Genomic DNA, 21,010 nt, shown 5'->3' on the forward strand with positions numbered 1-21,010 from the left:
CGTTCAATCGAGTACGCCCATTATCAATGAACACGTGATAGCAAAGAAAAGAGTGTGATCAACTGAAGACGGCGAAGAAGATAAATTAACGACAGACTTGACCTATTCAAAATGCCTACGCATGTTAAATGAAATAAAAAGTAATGTAATAAAATTTTGAATGTACAGAAAGGTTTATCATTTTTAAAGGGAATAACATTCTGGTGATTCGAAGCTACATTATAATAATACTTCCGGTTTTCGAAGTTACAATTTTTCCGGCTTTGAGAAAACTGGGTATTCCGACACTCTGCGTAATCCGACATATTGTAACGATGTGACATCTGCGTTTCGTTTTCTAATTTTTACAGCTGAATAGAAAAAACTACGCAAAAAAGAAATGAATCCCGATCGTCGAGTCGCATTATCCCTATTTGTCGGCGTTCGTTCTTTTTAGAAGATCAAAGACACCGATTACTTCCCCTCGTGTACGTTCTTATAGTAATAGTCTTTATTTCTCACTTTCTTATTTTCGGCGGTTATATTCGAATTTTTTGTATACAATCAAAGAAAGGGATGTGAATTCACATTTTTGTCAGGTGTTGTGGAATATTCATAATCTTTAGGAGAAAGATTAACAGAGTTAAGATGTTGATTACGTTTACTATGGTTTGGGCGATTTTTTTATTTCTCTGAGAATAATATCACTTTAGGCAAACAGTTAGAGCATTTAAATTGTAGAATACATCTTAATTTCTTTTATCTGGTAACAATATTTTATTTTCAAATTTCAGATAGTCCCGGATCTCTAGGAACACAACCATCATGCAAACCAGAATAGAGAAAGAGCAATAACCGAATAATTCAGACCGTCTTTCTATTTCGTTTCGTTTTTATAAGCCCACATCGTCGTCAAATCTGTATGTCCACCCGTCATTCATTCGCCCACAATTCTTAATTATTCATAATTATTGCTTTCAGAACTTGATCTTTAGGATTTGTTGGTAAGGCTTTTGAAGGTAACACGGGCGTCTTGGGTGACCTGATAAGCCCTTTCTACGTTTATAGTAACATAATCCTGTTTTATGACCATGAATTGCTTATTAACATCGAATAGCGCCATGTTATGAGTAATTCGTTTAACCATTTTTGGATATTTATGTTTTAATTCGTTTAAACACTTATTGTATATTTATGCTCTAATTCGTTTAACCATTTTTGTATATTCAGTCTCTAATTCCTTTAACCATTTTTGCATATTCAGTCTCTAATTCCTTTAACCATTTGTGTATATCTTCATTAAAAGACCATGCTATGATAACTAATCATTGATATGCATTTACGAACTGTTTTATAAATTATGGTTACCGCTATGGTTTAACATAATTTCGTCTTTTTTAGCAATACATATTTGCCATGCTTGCTTTTTTAGTTAAAATAATAGATAAAACGAGACCATCGCTACCGCTGCAATATACGTCCACATTCATAGTTTGATAAATATGAAGAGAATGAAATATGAAATGGCTGCAACGACTGTAATATGACAAGAGACAAAGAAGGCTAGGCGTTGGGTTTGTTTTGCCAAATTTACAGACTAAATATAAACAAAAAATAGATGCCACATCACCCCTGGGGTGTGGGCATGCACGAAAATGAATAGTTGCTATCCATACAGTAAAAGGAATAAATATGCGAAGTTTCAAAATGATCCATTCAGAATTCCAGCCTGTAGACAACAAATACAAAAATTGACCGTGGTTCTGCCCCTGGCTGTTGGACATGGACCAATACGAATAGGTACAACCCTTTGATGGATCATGCCGAATTGGAACAAAGTCTGTTAATATATTGCAACCTTTAGAGTATTTACAGAAAAAATATTAACAAAAAAATAGGTGTGGCACTGCCCAAGAGGGTCGGATCATGCACCAAAATCAATAGTTGCCGTCCTTAAGCTATAAGGAATACGTATGCCAATTTCCTAGATAACGTACCTATAAGTTCAGGAACATGGTGATATTCCTGATTTGACAATGAACTTCCCAAATTTGATTACTGCCACAGCGATGGAAATATTGTTTTATTTGGATTTTAGAACACGCAGTGTAGGTTATGACTTCAGGTCTATCGAAAGTTTCACGAAATATATGAATTAAAATTACAAATTAATGATTTTATTTGATCAGGAATATTAAAATAAATTAAAAGTACTTCTGTTCAGCACCGACTGGGCAATGGAGACGGACATACACCATACAATATGCAGGTATGAGAGAAATATTGACCACACAGCGGCGCGACGGCCTACTCTTATTTCAAATGTAAACTATCAAGGGTTCTTTTACATGCACGCAAATGTGTACACTGGACCTTGGGTTTTCGTCTCATCTAAACGACGAGACACTGTAATTGTCAGGCCCTCCGTCCTGTATCATTGACAAGGGGGGACCACGCGGAATAATACCGAGGAACATTCTCGGGCAAGACAGGGAGTCAAGCATAGAGCTCCTAGTGAGTGAGAGAGAGATAGAGAGAGCGAGAGAGGGTTTAACGTCCACACAAACCTGGTCATTTCGGGACTAACACATGGTTTATTTTCATTTCAATAATTCGCTAATTAGGGGACTTTAGCAGTGGGAAGAAACCGGAGGACCAGGGGAAAGCCCACGAGGTTGGACAGGCAACCCAACTCCTTGTCACGTACAACCGGGGAATCGAAACCACGTCTGTTGACTCAATGACAGACCTCATGATACAGCGCGCACGTGCCATTCGGCATCCCCCCTCCTAGTTAACGAGCCAGTGTTTACTCACTGAGCCACTGTGGCTCCCACAGAGATAGATGACCAGTTAAATAAATAGGCCGACGATGCACAGAGACAGGTGATATTTAATTTTATTGTGTATGTTATCAAGTATGGAATATGTGCTGATGCCCGAATCACTGATTAAAATTGTTTTGTTTGTAAATAAGAAGATTATTGGAAAAGTACAAATATAGCTGGATTACAAATGTAGAATGTAACTATTTGTTACTAATTGAGATGTGTCGTATCCGTATAAGAGTTCGAATTAAGAAAACACAGGATTAACTGTTCCTCCATCAACCAAAATTATCTCCCCTGTTATGTATGAAGATTCGTCTGAGAGAAGAAATTTGACCAGTTTTGCAACATCTTCTGTTTCGCCCAATCTTCTCAGCGGAGGTTTTGTTAGGATCCTGGCTTCAAACTGCAGAGAAATATGTGTATTATTTAGTTGCCGAGTAGATTTACTGAACGTAAAATAAAACGGAATTCTGTTTAATTTATTACTTGCCTACCATAAGAAAGTAGAAATTGAGATGATAAATGTGGTTGTTATTACAACGTTCGGTGAACGAGAATGTATTTAAAACAGCAAAGCAACTGATATCTACCTCCGCTATTTTCTCTTCTGACAATCCATTGTTTTTTAAGATTAGTGTTGGAATGTAACCAGGACTGGAAATATAAAAAGGGGAAACGTATTATTATATGATATCTGCTTAAATATTTTACAGTTTTCTTTATGTCGACACGACAGTCAGGCTTGTCCTAGTTGGCACGAAAATCATACCAGCCCTAGTTGGCAGGATATCCAGATTAGTTGGCAGGACACCAAGACTAGCCCTAGCTGACATGACACTCGGCAAAACACTCAGACTAGCCCTAGTTGGTACGATATTTAAATAGCCCTAGTTGGTAAGAATTTCAAACGAGCCCTAGATGGCCAGCCCAGCTCAGAGCCTTATTATATAGAGAGTCTGGCCAACCCGTGTCCCGATAATGATTGGCTAATGGTAGTCACGTGACATGTGGACGCCATTATGTTACCCACCTAAAAAGAATCGTCTGCATAGTAGCCTATAATTTGACGTGTTTTTAAATGACATAAATGCTATGTTGTGTGGCCGTGACATGCCACGCAAGAGATGGGTAAGGGATTCATATGCACAGGTTCCCAAAAATGCAGAAAGGCGTCGATTATGGGAAGTAAAAGTAAAAGGTAGTCTGGTAAAAATTCCTTCTTGTGTGATGTTGGTAGCCTGTCATTCGTTTTGTTTTTTAACGATTTCAAGATTTTATTGTAGGCTACTATTGTAGTTGGAAAAATGCCGAACCTAATGACATATTCACGTCATTGGTTATTATTTTTTGATGAATGAATTTTCGAAGATTTGTTATTTACTTGAGAATGACACTTTGACATTTTAGGCCCAAATATAGGCCTAGCCTAAGTAGTAGGCTAGAAGATGCTTTTTTTTCTATTTGAATTTCGTGTGCATGGCATAAAGTGTTGGGATTTTGGTTAATTTGTATAGATATGTTTATTTTCGAAATTTTTTGTGTACTTGGGAATATGAGTTTTACACACAGCGGAGGCCTAATGTAACTAATATCCTACAGGCCTAGCTTAGTTGATGTTTTTCGATTTAAATTTCATCGATATTGTCATTTTTTTTTCATTTTTTTTATAAGAGATTATGTTTGATATCTCCATCCAGGGGTGAATTTTCAACAGTTTGTCATGAGCTTGAGATACACAGTGTAGGCCTAGCAAAGTAGGCCTAGATGTTTTTCGGTATGTTACACGGTTCCCGCCTCTTACTTACTGACGATATCTTATGAGAACTGTCAGAACTCATTATTAATATTTCACACTGCGTATTAGTATTCGGATTCAGCCGTTCAGTCAGAAAAACCTGTTTTTATTAAGATTATTATTATAATATTATTCTTTTTCTGGTTTTTGTAGTGAGTCGAAGTTTGAATTTCGTTTTCCTGCAAATTTTGATTAATAGGCTTAAACATTTATTTATGCTCCTGAATAAAAAAAATGTATACCAAAACTACCTCAGATTTGTATCCATTCAATAATTCGCTTGTGCGTAGGGGACTTTAGCAACTTTAGCAATGGAAGAAAACTGGGGGCAAGGAGAAAACTCACGCGGTTGGGTCACGTAGAATGTTTAGATCGAAACATCGCCACTTGATTCAATGACAGACCTTATGATCTAAAGCGTACGTGTCAGATCACTCGACCACCCAACTCGCTGTCTCCCTTACTTCATATAACATACGATAAAAAATAAATAAAAAATTAGTTTCTAATTTCACAGGTAATCATTATCCGGTAGGCCTACTTTCGATTTAACCTATAGTCAAACGATATATTGGATTATTGCGATATTTTTAATGTTAAAAAAATAAAAACTAAATATTGTCAATAAATTTACATATTGCGATTAATAGATTTATTGAAATTATTGTCTACCCCTACACTTGAGTAAACATGAAAATAGATTTGCGCAGATCTAAAACATATAAATTGGTCACAGGCTGTACTGTGGCTCTATCTGCAACGTTAGAATGGGTAACAAAATGGCGTCCATGACGTCAGTTGGCCCGACTCTCTATATATTATAAGGCTCTGGCCCAGCTCTAGTTGGTAGGACACCCAGACTAGCCCTAGTTGGCACAATATTCAGACAATCCCTAGTTGGCACATGTTCCTGAAGCAACGACTGCGAATTTTACAAAATCTGATAAGATGTGCGTAGTTAAAGCGAAATCAAGTCTTCTAAAATATTGTTTATTTATTTACTTGTTAAATATTTATTGAGACAGAGATTTTCCTTAAATACTACCCCAAAAATACCAAATAATACCAAATACTACCTGACAGAATAATTCAATTATATAAAACAAATTGAGTTAATTCGCGATAATAGCAAATATTTTACGGTTAACTGGGATGTCTATATATAGTATCAACACCTCCCTGTACTCCAAAATACAAACACCTACTAACTTGTTATTATCCACAACTGACAGAATTCATGTTTTCGAAACGATCGCTAAACCAATGATCGCTAAATCTGACTAAAATACAGATCCTATTTCTGTTTGTCCCACCCCCACCCCAATAATTTTAGGAATATAAAAAAAAGTATTTGTGATACGTTTCGGTAATCAATGCCTTCTACGTTGATTAAATCCCACATTCCCACTCAGTCAAAGATGTCCATGTTGTAGAGTCTTGAGTGATTTCTTACCCAGCCCATCCTGCTGTAAACCTACTATAAACAATAACACGTGAATCACTTGAGAGGTGCTTTTTACAATCTTCAAAGTTTTTGGGAAAAGGTCAACGCGGCGAGAATATGCCTTCACTTGATGCACTCACTCCGTTCGTTGACACCACCCTCTCTGTTCGGATAAACTGGTGATTTTGCGACGAATAATATGTCTGATATACTGCCAGACTGCATTTCGGACAGTCTGCTTTTCAAATTCTCTCGGGGGGCTTAGTTGACGTTCGCAAGTCCGTTCATTTGACACTTTCCTCTCTGGGGTTGAATAGACTAGTGATCAGGCGAAATACGGCATCTGATCAGCTCTATTTATATCTACAATCGGTGCCTGAATACTGTCAGACAGCATTTCCGACAGTCTATTTTTCAAATTTTTCTGGTGAAGGTCCCCCATTTGGCGCTCGTGATTGGGCTTTGGTTCGCAAGTCTGTTAGTTTGACACTTAACCTCAACAATCAGTGTCTGAAATTCTGCCAGGCTGCATTTCCGGCAGCCCGTTTTTCAAAATTGTCTGGAGGAGACCCCCTACCCCTAGTTGAAACTCGTGGCTTTGCTCCCTTAACCTTGGAGAGAGAGAGAAATGGGGTTTAAAGTCCACTCGACACAAACTAGGTCATTTCGGGACTGACTAACATATGGTTTAATTTTATTTCAATAATTCGCTTGCCCGCAAGGGTCTTTAGCCGTGGGAGGACCCGGAGAAAACCCACGAGGTTGGACAGACGACCCCACTCCATGTCACGTACAACAGGGGATTCGAAACCACGCCAGTTGACTCAATGACAGACCTTATGATACGGCACGCACGTGCTAACCATTCGGCCACCCCCCCCCCCACCCTTAACCTTGGACTTTGCCCCAGCTTTGCACCTCCAACCACCGACGGCTAGCGCCGCTATTTTGCAAGGGTATCCCCATCTTCAATAGAAGGTTTGATCTCACTTTAACTACGTACATATTATCAAGGCCTTCGCGTAAAATCCTGCATATTTCGGGACTAATTTCGATTGGGTTCCAGCCCGGCTTGTGAGCCTATCAAATTCCTCGTTCGTCGCGAATACCAAATCTTGCGCTTTCAATCTAAAATGTCTATCTGTGATAATCGAGTTACAAAGTTCAAGATTCGTTCAATGTCACAACCTCTGAGTGAACGCTACTGTTCACGTGTCTGTAGATAACGTAGCTATAAATTCGGGAATTGTGAAGTAATCTAGCAACGTCCAGATGTTGTAAAACTCATAGTCCTTGCTTCAGTAACATGGGCTATCCCAGAAGAAACATCGAGACTGGTTGGTTAATCGAATGTCTGGCGTCATTGGTAAAATAAAAACGCTCTTATGACCTCTGGCGCGAATCCCACTAAAACCGGTCAGATCTTCATGTAGTGGAGGCCATCGACAGTATAGAAAAACGAAACGAAATACAGATCTGTAGTTTAATAAGATTGATAACCGTTTGAAATCTACAAAACCTGTAAGGTTTAAATATAATTATAAGTAAATAATACGAACTTGACACTGTTTACTCTAACTCCAGATGGTCCAATTTCTGTTTTAAAACAAATAGTTACAATGAATTAGATGATATATTACCTGGTCATATTTCAACATGTTGAGAAGATATTGATTATAAATTAATTATATATATCATAATGGGAAGATCAAGAAGGTCATATTTCAAAATTGCTGAACAAAAGGCTTCTTGAATAACTCAACAATGAATCGTTTTAACATATATACTCTTCAAAAGTGAAAATGGACGTTTTTGATTTCTGTCTTAATAATGAGTAATTGCTCCACCAATCCTCAGACATTCAGCAATTCGTCCTGGCATGCTCCTAATCAACCGTCCAATCACAATTTGGGGCAATCTGACCCCCTCCTCTTGCAGTGCCAAGGCCAATTCTTGCAGTGTTGTCGGTTGACGTTGACGAACGCGTCTCCCGATCAAATTAAACTAACACACTAAAGCAAAGATACGCTAAACAGTAAATATTATGCAAGAAAGGATAGGAAAGCAAACATGGATAGATAAAGCAGCACGTGTCGATTTTAATCGACCCTTCCTTGCAGTGTCAATTTTGACAATGATCCCCTCCCACGTGTATGGCGATATTGTGTGTCGCATGTACAGCTCAGTGGTTGTGTTGGGGTGATAAGTTCTTCATCTGTGAACATACTCTCAAAGCATGTCAAGTGTCCATGACTATTTATCATATAACAACCTGTATAGGTATTTGCATTTCAATATCCCCCACTTTTTTTAAGAGTTTATTTAATCAGCTTTTACCTGTGGCTAACAGATGTGTAAAGTGGTCCAGGGCAGCTTTACTTAGAGAATACGATGCTAAGTCAGTAAACTAAAAGTACATAAAACGGTCAGTTGTATAATATTAGCAATGTGGCTTATTATATGAAACCAACAGCAGGATTGAAGTGCTGCAAAGTGTCAAAAAATCATCTTAAATACGTGATGTGGCAAACGGGAATACTAAAGGCACAGTTATAAAATATTCACCAAAAATCATTAAACAATCTAAAAACCATACTTTTGATGTGATTACACAGTTCAGAGAAACGGTTCTCCCAGAAATAAGAGTTCAGATATTCATCATGAACGTTGGGTGGAGGTCCTATTGTTCTGGTCTCCCGGATAAAAGGACAAACCAAAAAGGCTAACTTACCCCCATCTTTGAAACAATACTGGAAATGTTGATCACACAACCTGTAAATATAATAATATTGTCATTTATAAAGCGCGTTAATATTGAAAAAACAGTTTCTAAGGCGCCGTTGGTAGTTATATTGCCTGATTATTTACAGATCAGGGTTTTGAAAAAAGAATGATTTGAGTTGAGATTTAAGATGTCCCACTGACGTTAATTGTCTCATTTACTTGGTAGTTTATTCCATAGAAAATGCCCAGCATAGGAAGAGGCACGTTAAAACGAAATAATTAATTCGATTTAACATTCAACTAACTCGTTTAAACGAAATAACTAATTCGTTTAAACGAAGTAACTAATTCGTTCAAACGAAATAACTAATTCGTTCAAACGAAATAACTAATTCGTTTAAACGAAATAAATAATTTGTTAAACCGAAATAAGTAATTCGTTCAAACGAAATAACTAGCCATATGCGAGTTTCGCCAATCTACTAACCTTTACTTTTTTTTAGATGTGGTAGACAAAGTTTGGACAAATAAAATGGAGCTCTGAGATTGACTCTCATAATTCCATCATAATCTTTCATGTCTGTCTCTTCAATATTTGCTTTTTTAAGATATCCGGCATTATTAACCTGCAAAGATTAATGTAACAGAATCAGTGCTAAAGACAAGGCAATGTGAATGTACACCCCTCAAGCGAGCATTCAAGAACGGATTCGGAATCTAAATCATACCAATGTTAGCAATATAATCAGTTTTTAATAATTAATAATTCCAGACACCAACACAAATTATTTACAGATGTGAGAACTTAATATCATATGTCTACCTGTAGATCTAAGTGTTCACCATATGTCCACCTGTAGATGTGAGAGTTTACCACATGTCTACCCGTAGATGCGAGGGTTTGTAAGTACGTCTACCCCCAGATGTGAGACATTATCATATGTCTACCAGTAGGCGCAGATGTGGGAGTTTACCATATGTCTACCCGTAAATGTTTGGGTTTATCATATGTCTACCCGTAGACGTGAGGGTTTGTAAGTACGTCTACCTCCAGATGTGAGACATTATCATATGCCTACCCGTAGGCGCAGATGTGAGAGTTTACCATATGTCTACCCCCAGATGTGAGACATTATCATATGCAGGGGCGCCGGAACGGCGTTAGGGCCAGGGTACCACACGATAGGGGGTCCCGGGGGGGGGGGCTTTCTCCGGCCTCTAGAAAATTTTGAAATTTGTCAATTCCGAGAACGCTGTTTAGAGCGCCTCTAGCATAAAACCCTTTAAAATACATGATAATGAAAGAGACAAAAGCCTGATATTCACAATTTTCATATCATGAGCAATTCATCTCATAAAAAAATCTTTTTAATTTGACATTCAATACACCAATCTTCATTAAGAAAATAGAATAAGCTTTTTGAACGAGACAGTAGCTGATAATGAGAGTGCGATGTATACCCCAGAAAAGGGCAGGGTACCATTTGTATACCCTGGTACTCGGGTTCCGGCGCCCCTGATCATATGTCTACCAGTAGGCGCAGATGTGAGAGTTTACCATATGTCTACCCGTAGATGTTTGGGTTTATCATATGTCTACCCGTAGATGTTTGGGTTTATCATGTCTACCTGTAGATGTGCGAGTTTATCATATGTCTACCCGTAGACGGGGAATTTTATCATATGTCTACCCGTAGATGCGAGAGTTTATCATACCTGTAGATGTGAGAGTTTACCATATGTTTAGCTGTAGAATATTTACATACGATTGTTTACTATATGCCCACATGTAGATGTGACAGTTTGTCATAGATATGAAAGAGTACCATACTTCTACCCGTAGATATTAAAGGGTCACCATTGCCTTGTTTAATGCTTTGTCTATGCAATGTATTTGTACATCGTAACATGATAGTTTAGTTATTGGAGTTATTTCCCCTTAACGAATGTATACTGTACGCATGTCTGGAGTAATAAAACTTCCCTTCCTGCCTAGCTCATGGCGTCGTGACCATCGTTCATTACATGGTGTCAGAATAATCCTACAACATCGGCCAGCCCAGATGTTTAAAAGGTAAAAATATTGAAACAACGAAGGTACATAAGACTGTACGCCACAAGCATAGCAACTAGTAATAAAAGATGTCGTCAACAGGGGTGAGAAAGTTGTCTGAATTCAACCCAGCTGAATCCAGTGCTCCAGAATGGGAACTGTACAAGCGTGATTTTTTAATGCGCTTGGACTGGACAGCAAACCAGGAAGACGACAGGTAGGAGTCCTCTTATCCAATATGGGAAGAGAATCTGTGAAAGTTTATGACTCGTTTATTTGGGCACCAGGCGTGGAAGCAAACGAGGAAAACAACGTGGTCGCACGTGTAGCCGAAGACAAGTACGACTTACAGACTGTGTTAAGGAAATTTGATCAACATTTCGGCGTTCACACATACAGAAATATTAAGAGGCAAGAATTTTTTAACACTAATCGTGAAACAATGTCAATTATGGACTTTATAGCAACGTTAAAACGTAAGGCAGAGCATTGCCAATATGGCGAACAAAAGGAAGGATTCATTTGCGACATGGTGATCAACGGGGTCAACGACCGAAAATTCTCCGAGAAATTAATGGAAATTCCCGCTGAAGTGTTAACACTCGACCGAGTGATACAAACATGCCGTCAAGTCGAACTAACGAACACACATTTAAAATCATTGGATGCGGAAAACCCTGCTGTCAACGTGGCACACACAAGCCGCGGACCGACAAACATACCATCCAGGGTACAAGGGAGATCATCCGTACTGTGTAAATTGTTGCAGGCATCACGAATACCGACGTTGTCCCGCATTTAGTAAAAGTTGTGACATTTGTGGTGAAAGAGGACATTTTAAACAATCTGATATTTGTCGTGGTATTTTTCGTCGCAGTTACAACCGTGGAAGCGTATACCGGAGCGCCAGAGGAAGAGGATATGGTCGTACCAGAGGACGACGACGCTTTAACCGACGCGGTGGAGAGAATCGTGCCGTGCACCACGCAGACAAGGAAGACGATAATGACCGACTAAACGAGATGTTCAGCCATTGTTCTACGTGTGACGTATTTACCACAAAAACAGGAAAATCACATTCAGATAATAAATGGACGGTCAAGCTGCACGCGTTCGATAAAGAGTTAACGGTTGAAATAGATAGCGGTGCACGATGTAACGTAATGTCGGCGGAAACAGCAGCCAAATTCCGAGACGTTGCTGAAATACACGAAAGTGAAGTACTCATTAACGGTGTAAGCGGTAATCACATCAAAGCGGTCGGAAAGATAACACTGCCATGCACGTACAGAAATTCAACGCATGACATAGAATTCGAGATATTAAACACGAAGAGAGACTTAAACTTACTAGGCCGAGAAGATAGTACGCGTTTAGGATTAATCGCTAAAGTAAACAGTGTGACGACGCTAGATCTGATCAAGGATTACAGTGACGACGTCGGGGAAGAAATCGGATGTCTCCCGGGCGAGTATGAAATCAAAATTGATGGTACGGCACAACCGGTGATACACGCGCCGAGGCCGGTACCAGCGGCGATTCGGGATCAGGTGAAAAAAGAGCTTGACAACTTACGGAAATGCGGTATAATTGCCCCAGTAACGCGCCCAACCGATTGGGTTAATAGTATGGTGTGCGTTAGGAAGAAAAATGGAAGAGTCCGTATCTGCATTGACCCGCTTGACTTGAATAAAGCCATAATGAGAGAACATTTTCCGATGAACAGCATCGATGACATAGTAACAAGAGTACATGGCAGTAAGTATTTTTCTAAGCTTGACGCGAACAAGGGTTACTATCAAGTAAAGTTAACCGAGGAAAGTTCTTATCTAACGACGTTCAATACGCCCTTCGGGCGTTATCGGTATCTACGATTGCCGATGGGCCTTAAATGTGCAGGAGAAGTGTTCCAGCGAGAAATGGTTACGCACTTTGGAGGTGTAGACGGAGTCGAGGTCGTCGTAGATGACATATTGGTACACGGCAAATCACTGGACGAGCACAATGCAAGACTTCGGAAAGTTCTTGCCAAGGCTTGGTCAATAAATTTAAGGCTAAACAGAGACAAATGTGAGTTCGCACAATCTGAAGTGGACTATGTAGGTCACCGGCTGACCGGAAACGGTTTAAAGCCTACACCAAAACGAGTAGAGGCTATCTTAAACATGAAGGATCCCGAAAACCACAGTGAACTTGAAACTATCTTGGGCATGTTAGCCTATGTGTCTAAGTTTATTCTGAACTTAAGCGAACTCAATGCGCCTCTCCGTGATTTTAAGCAGCAAGAAAATTGGAACTGGACCAAAGGCGCGAAACAGGCCTTCGAAAACGTCAAGTCCGCATTAACGTCAACCAAAGTCCTTAAATACTATAATGTGAGGAAACCCGTGGTCTTAACAGTGGATGCCAGCATGAAAGGTTTAGGTGCTGCAATTCTTCAAGACGGGGTCGTCGCATACGCGTCACGAGCTCTTTCGCCAGCCGAACAGAGATACGCGCAGATCGAAAAAGAGATGTTGGCAGTAGTTTTCGGGTGCGAACGTTTTCTTAATCTTATTTACGGAAAATCTGATGTTACAATCGAGTCAGATCACAAGCCACTGGAAAACATAATGCGTAAACCGATTCATACAGCGCCTATGCGAATCCAGAGAATGGTGCTAAAACTACAACCGTACGAGTTTAAATTGGTATATAGAAAAGGCAAGGACATAGGACTCGCAGACTGCCTCAGCCGACTACCCTTGGACGAAGTCGGAGAGAACACAATAGATCACGAGATAATGGTGCTCACGGCCGATACGTTATCGTATAGTAGCCATGACAGAATCGCGGATGCAACAACAAAGGACAGAGAATTTCAAATTTTAAAACAGGTGATCAGCAATGGCTGGCCCGGAAACAGAGGTGACGTACCCCCAGAAGCGTTGGCGTATTGGGACTATCGCGGTGAACTTTCGACATACAACGGAGTCGTATACCGCGGAGAAAGAACGTGCATTCCTGCAGAGTTGAGATCAGTTATCCTCAATATTATTCACAAGTCACACATGGGAATCGTCAAGTGCAAGCAACGAGCCAGAGAACTAGTGTTTTGGCCCGGTATGAATAAGCAGATTGAGGACATGGTGAGCCGATGTGGAGCGTGTCTCATGTACAGGAACAAAGAACCCAAGGAACCGATGATTATTCAGCCGATTCCAACGCTACCGTGGAGCAAAGTAGGAGCTGATCTATGTGAATAAGACGGGCTCCATTATTTGATTATGGTCGACTATTTTTCAAACTTTATAGAAGTCGCTCCACTACTACGAGATACCCGAACTAAAACCGTTATCAAGCACCTAAAAGAAAATATAGCTCGTTATGGTATCATGGACACTCTTATCAGCGACAACGGACCGCAATTTGCGAGCGTAGAATTTATAGATTTCATGTCAGCATACGGTATAAAACATGTGACATCGTCGCCTTTACATCAACAGTCGAACGGACTCGCTGAGAAAGCAGTACAGACGGTGAAGAACATCATTAAGAAGTGCTTACAAACGGGAGACGACGTGTATTTATGTTTACTCGAGTTGAGAAACACTCCTCGTGACGAAGAAATTGGATCACCAATGCAACGATTAATGGGCAGACGTGCGAAGACACTACTCCCAATAACGGAACGCCTAAGGAAACCTAAAACGTCAGATCCGTGCAAAGTGACGGATCGATTGCTACGTCATCGACAACATCAGAAGGTCTACTACGATAAGGGAACTAAAGCTAAGGAGGAAATTTATCCAGGTGACGCAGTACGAATTCGAACACCTCAAGGATGGAGACCAGCCGAATTAGTGAAAGGAACGACTTACCCGTGATCGTACATTGTCAAAGCAGGTGATCGAGCGAACGAATATCGGAGGAATACAGAACTACTCATGAAAACGCGAGAAGAACCACACAGAATTGTCGCAAAAGAATCTTCTGATAACGTTTTATATCCCCAGGGTTTAAACATACCTGTGCCCCCGAGTCAAAACGTAAATAGAAACAAGTTACAACCGTCCATGACAGATCCAAAGCAGTCACAAATCACGCTCAACAAAAATGTTGAACAAACGTATACGACACGTCGTGGTCGAGAAATCCGTAGACCAAGCTACCTGAAAGACTATATGTGAACTTGATACTCATTAACTGTGTTTTTTGTTCTTTTGTTTTTTTTATTGAACAGTGTTCTAGTGAACTTATCTAGTCAGCTCGTGGAAGAGAACTTTGAATATCTAACCTTGTTCGGCATAAATATACCTTAATACTGTATTAAGGTTCTGAAGTTATTTCATAAATATTTTTCGAATTTAAATGGTTGATGCAACCCTATTTCAAGTAAATGTTAATTACAGTTTTTTTAAAAAAATTAAAGAAAGGGGATGCAATGTATTTGTACATCGAAACATGATAGTTTAGTTATTGGAGTTATTTCCCCTTAACGAATGTATACTGTACGCATGTCTGGAGTAATAAAACTTCCCTTCCTGCCTAGCTCATGGCGTCGTGACCATCGTTCATTACAGTCTACAACACATGTAAACCCATATTGCACCCATTCTAGCTAAAGATTTGATAGTGTGTCTTAATTTTATGTTTCAATAAATAACACAAAGGTAGTCTCGTTTATGACCGAATCACGGTTTACTAAAAACGCGGACAAATGTTCAATAGTATTATAAATTATAATACTATTGAACATTTATAATATTTGCCTTTCCTGTCAATTGCGTGAAATATCAGTAGATCTACTAAATTGAACAAGATTGTACTCTCTGACATAAACGCTGGGTCCACCCAGATTAATGTATATCTGATGTCAAATACGTATGTTCTATTTAAATTTACTTTCATTTCAATTTGTCAGCCATCTTGGAACTAGTCCGGCCGTTGACTATTATAAACATTAATCTAAGTGAACCTCTCCCAGCCCAAATTAAACAAGAATGATTGTCTTCTCCTAACATTTTACAGACCAATGTCAATTTCAACAAATATCAACATGCTGCTTCACAAGGTATTGTGAAGGACGAACTTAACCCAGAATATTATATCGAGAATAAACTGTGCTCACCAATCCATAAATAGAATCAAATGATTTTATTGTTGTATCAACTAAATCCTGTAGATTATCATCTTTACTTACATCACATTGTACTGTTAGAATCTAAAACATATAAATTGTTCTGATAAAATCTATTAAAATAAACATTGTACTGTTCGAACATAGCATCATAAACATTGTACTGTTCGAATCTAGTAACATAAGCATTGTACAGTTAGAATCTAGTAACATAAACATTGTACAGTTAGAATCTAGTAGCATAACATTGTACAGTTAGAATCTAGTAACACAAACATTGTACAGTTAGAATCTAGTAGCATAACATTGTACAGTTAGAATCTAGAAACATCAACATTGTACAGTTAGAATCTAGTAGCATAACATTGTACAGTTAGAATCTAGAAACATCAACATTGTACAGTTGAAATCTAGTGAAATAAACATTGTACAGTTAGAATCTAGAGAATAAACATTGTACTATTAGAATCTAGAGAAATAAACCTTGTACTTTTAGGATTTAGTAACATTGTACTATTATAATCTAGTAAAATAAATATTGTACTGTTTGAATCTAATAACATAAACACAGAATAACAGAATACAGTTACATAGATATAACAATAAACTAACAAATCAGGGGCATGACCTAAAATAAACATGGTACAAACATACACACAAAATGCAGATTCATAAACATCACAACAAATTAACAGCTGAATGCTCTAAAATAACACTGTATTGTTAGGATCTAGGAAAATAAACACTGTACTGTTAGGATCCAGTAGACGTGGTACAAGGGTTAATCAGCGAACTGGATGTATGAGATGTGTTGTTGACGTTTGGGAAAGTAGGACGAGGGGAAATGTGTAGGGAGTGAAGTGCTGTAAAGGGATAGTTAGATGTATTATGAATGGTTAGAGTGGCTGTGGTGTTACGGTGAAATACTATGCCACCACCGTAACACCACAGCTTTATGATTTGTTAGACAGGAGTGATGTAATGGGTGTCAACAACTGGGTATGCTGGTACCGTCGCAACGTAGCCGTGAAATATATATTGTGGGGGGGGGGGAGGGCGGAAACGGAAAAATATACAATGTTGACAGTATGTGCCAGGCATGAGGCTGCGCAGACCGAGCGGCAGCTCGATAGGGAGTGTGTGGGAGGGTCACCCTCATAAAAAAAATTTTTTTAAATTTCAGTTTTCTGTAAGCAGTGAAAACACTATTTTGGCATTGTTTGCGGGGTTAAACCTAAAAATCACATTAATACACCTATTGCACGATATTGTGAAACTAGCTGACGAAGACAGCTCGGGCGGCGATTGTTCGACTCGGGGCTGCTCTGTCAGTATCTAACAAACGCAGTTAGTTCGCGTACAACTTTTAAAAACCGAATGTCAGTATGGTATTTCTCACATAATTGGTTATCGCAAAAACAGAGTAAACTGAAAGCGAGTAATCTCGACTCAAACCTATAGTCTATAGCCTACTTACTTACACTCGTCACTAGGCTTCCTATATTATTGTTTGTGGACGGCTTACTACTCAGTGATAAGCCTGCGCCGCAAAAAGAGGTCTCGCCTTTTATTATTAGTATAATGACTTCCTCATGTGCGGCAGGTTAGTTTGCTTCTAAAAACACTGTTTTCCGTTCCAAAAAATACAAAAGTAATTTTCTACCAGATGACCATGGTTCTTTTCACCGAGACTAGATAATTTCTCTCGGTGTAAGGATATAGCTATGGATAAGTTCATACAAGGTCAATAAATCCGCGGTCACTTCGGGTCACACTGTTGAGAAAATAAACCGATGGGTTTGTTTAGTAGCAAATCGAGCGTGAATCAACTGAGTTTGTACTGAAAAATTTTTGAGTGATATGTATGAACTGTCTTCAAACATTCGGTTTATAATTAGCGATACACAGGTACAGTGGCAAGTGTTGTACTTCACAAACTGTTTACCTCCGAACTACCTCCGCACGAAATCCCCGATTTGGGTACTTGTTAAAAGAAAAAGAAATAGTACCTGTGCGCATGCCAGTAAAAAAAAACTAAGAGTTCGCGCATAAAAATGCCCGAACGTACCATGCGCCAGGTCATCTAGGAAAATAAACATTGTACTGTTAGGATCTAGGAAAATGAATATTGTATTGTTAGGACATAAGGAAAATAAACACTGTACTGTTACAATCTAGTAAAATAAACACTGTACTGTTAAAATCTATTAAAATAAACATTGTAGTAAAATATACACTGTATATTTGAAATCTGATAAAATACATACAAGCTAGATTCACAGCAAACTAACAAAATAGCTGCCCCATAAACATTACTCGACATTCTATACTAAAATCAATCTTGAAGTATTAGAAGAATACATAAAGCTATCTGAAATGTAACTGGATAAGAAAACATAATGCCTGTTTAGCCTAAATGGGTACATAAAATAGTATGCAAAGACGTAAAAAGACTAAAAGGTACCATTCTGCCCGGACCAGTTTACGTTACGACGTCTTATATAAACAATGCATGTGGACTGTATAAAGGTCAGAAGAAGGCTTGCGTATTACCTCTGTGAAATAGGTTGGCTATTGGCCAGTTCAGCTAACTTCTGGATTGTGCTAGAGATAGTCTTTAGGAGTTTTTTTTTATTAATATAACATTAATTCATGTAACAACGTATGAATGTTAACTTACGTTATTTGCAGATAGTCCAAGTTTTTCACATTGTGAACGTGTAACCTCTAAACCTGTGATGTTCCTAGCAGCTAGAACAAGCTTGGGTTTATACGGAGCTAGATGAACAGCTATACCCTGTCCTATACCGGAACTCGCCCCTTTAACAAGAGAATAAAAACATCTTATCTACATGGTGATATGAATATTGAACACTACTTAAACAAAGAAAATACGCATAAGTGATTTAACAGTAGAATAAAAACATCTGATCTGGTGGTATGTTTGTTGAACAATACTCAAACAACAACAAAAAACGCATAAGTGATTTTAAAAAGAAATCATGTTCAATTCAGTTCACTTGACACAAATTAGGTCACTTCGGGACTACCATATGGACTATCGTAGGGTTCTTTAGCAGTAGGAGGAAACCTAAGGGTCTGGAGAAAACCCACGAGGTTGGACAGGCGAACCTACTCCTTGCCACGTACAAGTGGGGAATCGACACCACACCACTTGATTTAATGACAGATCTTATGATACAACATGCACGCGTTAACCATTCGGCCACACACAACACCCCTGTTCAATATAAAGTTGTTCGATCAATTGATTAAAACAACTATTAGACATTTTTGAGAGAATTAATTGATTTGAAGAGCTTCGGGGAAGAACGATCTAAGTCACTTTTTCAACGAACCCCAACAAATTGTATAAGCTTTCTGTGGAACAATAAATTTCAGGTGAAAACGATCGGAGTCACATCGAACCAAGGTCCTTGTGAAATGGCCTTCCGGACAAATACGTCCATCGTACCCTTTACTTGACCTTAAATTGGCTGAAAAGTCAGTTGTTGTACTGGTAATTATGATTCGTATTAAACATCATTTTGAAGTTGTAATTAAGCCCATTCGTTGTTCTGTTCACGTCAAGCAATCTCGTCCAAAAGTCTGGTTTGCCTTTTATGCGAAAAGACAAAAATGTGAATTAGATCGTTCTTCCCCTGAACTCTTCATTTGACATAATTAAATGAACAATGTGGCTGTCAATATCGTCTGACGCATGTCTTATTGGGTTCAGATCTCTGAATGAAATTGGGTTTAATGTCCTAATTCTTCAAGAAATTAAAACTTGGGTAATATACGTTCAGTATATATTCATTTGTAGTAATCCGATTTGGTTATACACTAGTGACCATGCATGCAAGAAGCTCGGGTTGGGTGTGCAGATTAGACAGGACCTTACCTTACCGTACCTTTCAGCCTCTGAAACAAATTAGGCTGAATGCTATGCTCTATTTGTCAATATTGTCTTGCCAAGTAGCGATTTAGTACCAATATGCCTTAAATCCAGGGCCGGTTGTGGGAATTGCGGGGCTCAACTTTTACTGGATATAAATACATGTCTATATCATTATCTCGCGCTTTGAATGCCCATCCTGTGCCACTTGTCTCATAAAGTCCGCCCCAGAGTACGTGTTGTATTGCCATACATAATATTGTATTAATTTATGACACATATAAGTAATGTCTTTGAAAGACATTTAGTGAACGTGATATATAATAAACAGTCAACTTTATGGATAACATTCACAAGGTTTATTAACTGGGGCGTTTCAACTTTATCACATAAAAGTACATTTATAAAAAAAATTACTAACTGTTCTACCCGCCTGAATTCATGAAACGATGACCATGGCATCATGGTAAGGTAGACTTGTATAATGTTCTTCAACTATTAATTAATGTGTGTTACATGTAGTTCGTTCATATGTGGTATAACTTGTAAAATTTAAAACTCCCAAACCAAAGGGATGAACATATAGTAAAATGTGGGGGTATAAAAAGATTTACCTTCTTATTGACCTTCATCTTGAATTAATGTTAGCCTGTACAATCACGAAATAAACGACAAATAATATCAAATCAATTGAATGGTGTATGTAAGATGATGAACCTACCTGTTATGATTATAACTTTTCCTTCCAACGAGGTCATTGTAGTAACTTGTGTAATCTAGACGACTGATCCCGCATAAATATTATTTAGTCACGTGATTCGTATAAACCAACCGTATAGTAGGGTGACCCTTGCACCCAAAATGTTCGTACAGAAAGTTGGTCTCGACACGGCGAATGTACACGGAGTGATTTCTCGCTTACTACGCAGTGTGATAATACTCAGCTGTATAGTCTATGATACTATTGTGACGTTTCTTTGTACGCAACGAGTCAAGGAATTGAAAAGTTCAGGGGGTGTTTAGCTCCATAACACACAAATATACCACATATATCTGAACCACGTTTGATTGGTCCACCCTCCACAATTTTATGTGAGCTTAAATAAGTCAAATTGATAGGAAAACGGCAGCTCTATACGATTTTCTTTTCTTTTCTGTGTTTATTTC

The 21,010-nt window shown here is 38.6% G+C and overlaps 1 long non-coding RNA gene across 2 annotated transcripts; it reads right to left on the reverse strand.

Annotated features, from left to right (window-relative positions):
- Positions 1–2,860: 2,860 nt before the first annotated feature.
- Positions 2,861–20,720, reverse strand: LOC126830083 (uncharacterized). 2 transcript variants are annotated; one of them, XR_007683696.2, is made up of 9 exons: positions 20,565–20,720; positions 18,626–18,765; positions 15,937–16,029; positions 9,261–9,399; positions 8,781–8,821; positions 8,387–8,456; positions 7,609–7,645; positions 3,401–3,464; positions 2,861–3,213 (listed from the first exon to the last, which is right to left on the reverse strand). It is a non-coding gene; the product is annotated as an uncharacterized LOC126830083 (long non-coding RNA). The 2 variants fall into 2 exon arrangements; XR_007683698.2 differs by lacking the exon at positions 15,937–16,029.
- Between the last annotated feature and the right edge of the window lie 290 nt (positions 20,721–21,010).

Source organism: Patella vulgata, chromosome 1, assembly GCF_932274485.2.
Source record: "Patella vulgata chromosome 1, xgPatVulg1.2, whole genome shotgun sequence".
In the NCBI taxonomy this organism is placed as follows: domain Eukaryota; kingdom Metazoa; phylum Mollusca; class Gastropoda; family Patellidae; genus Patella; species Patella vulgata.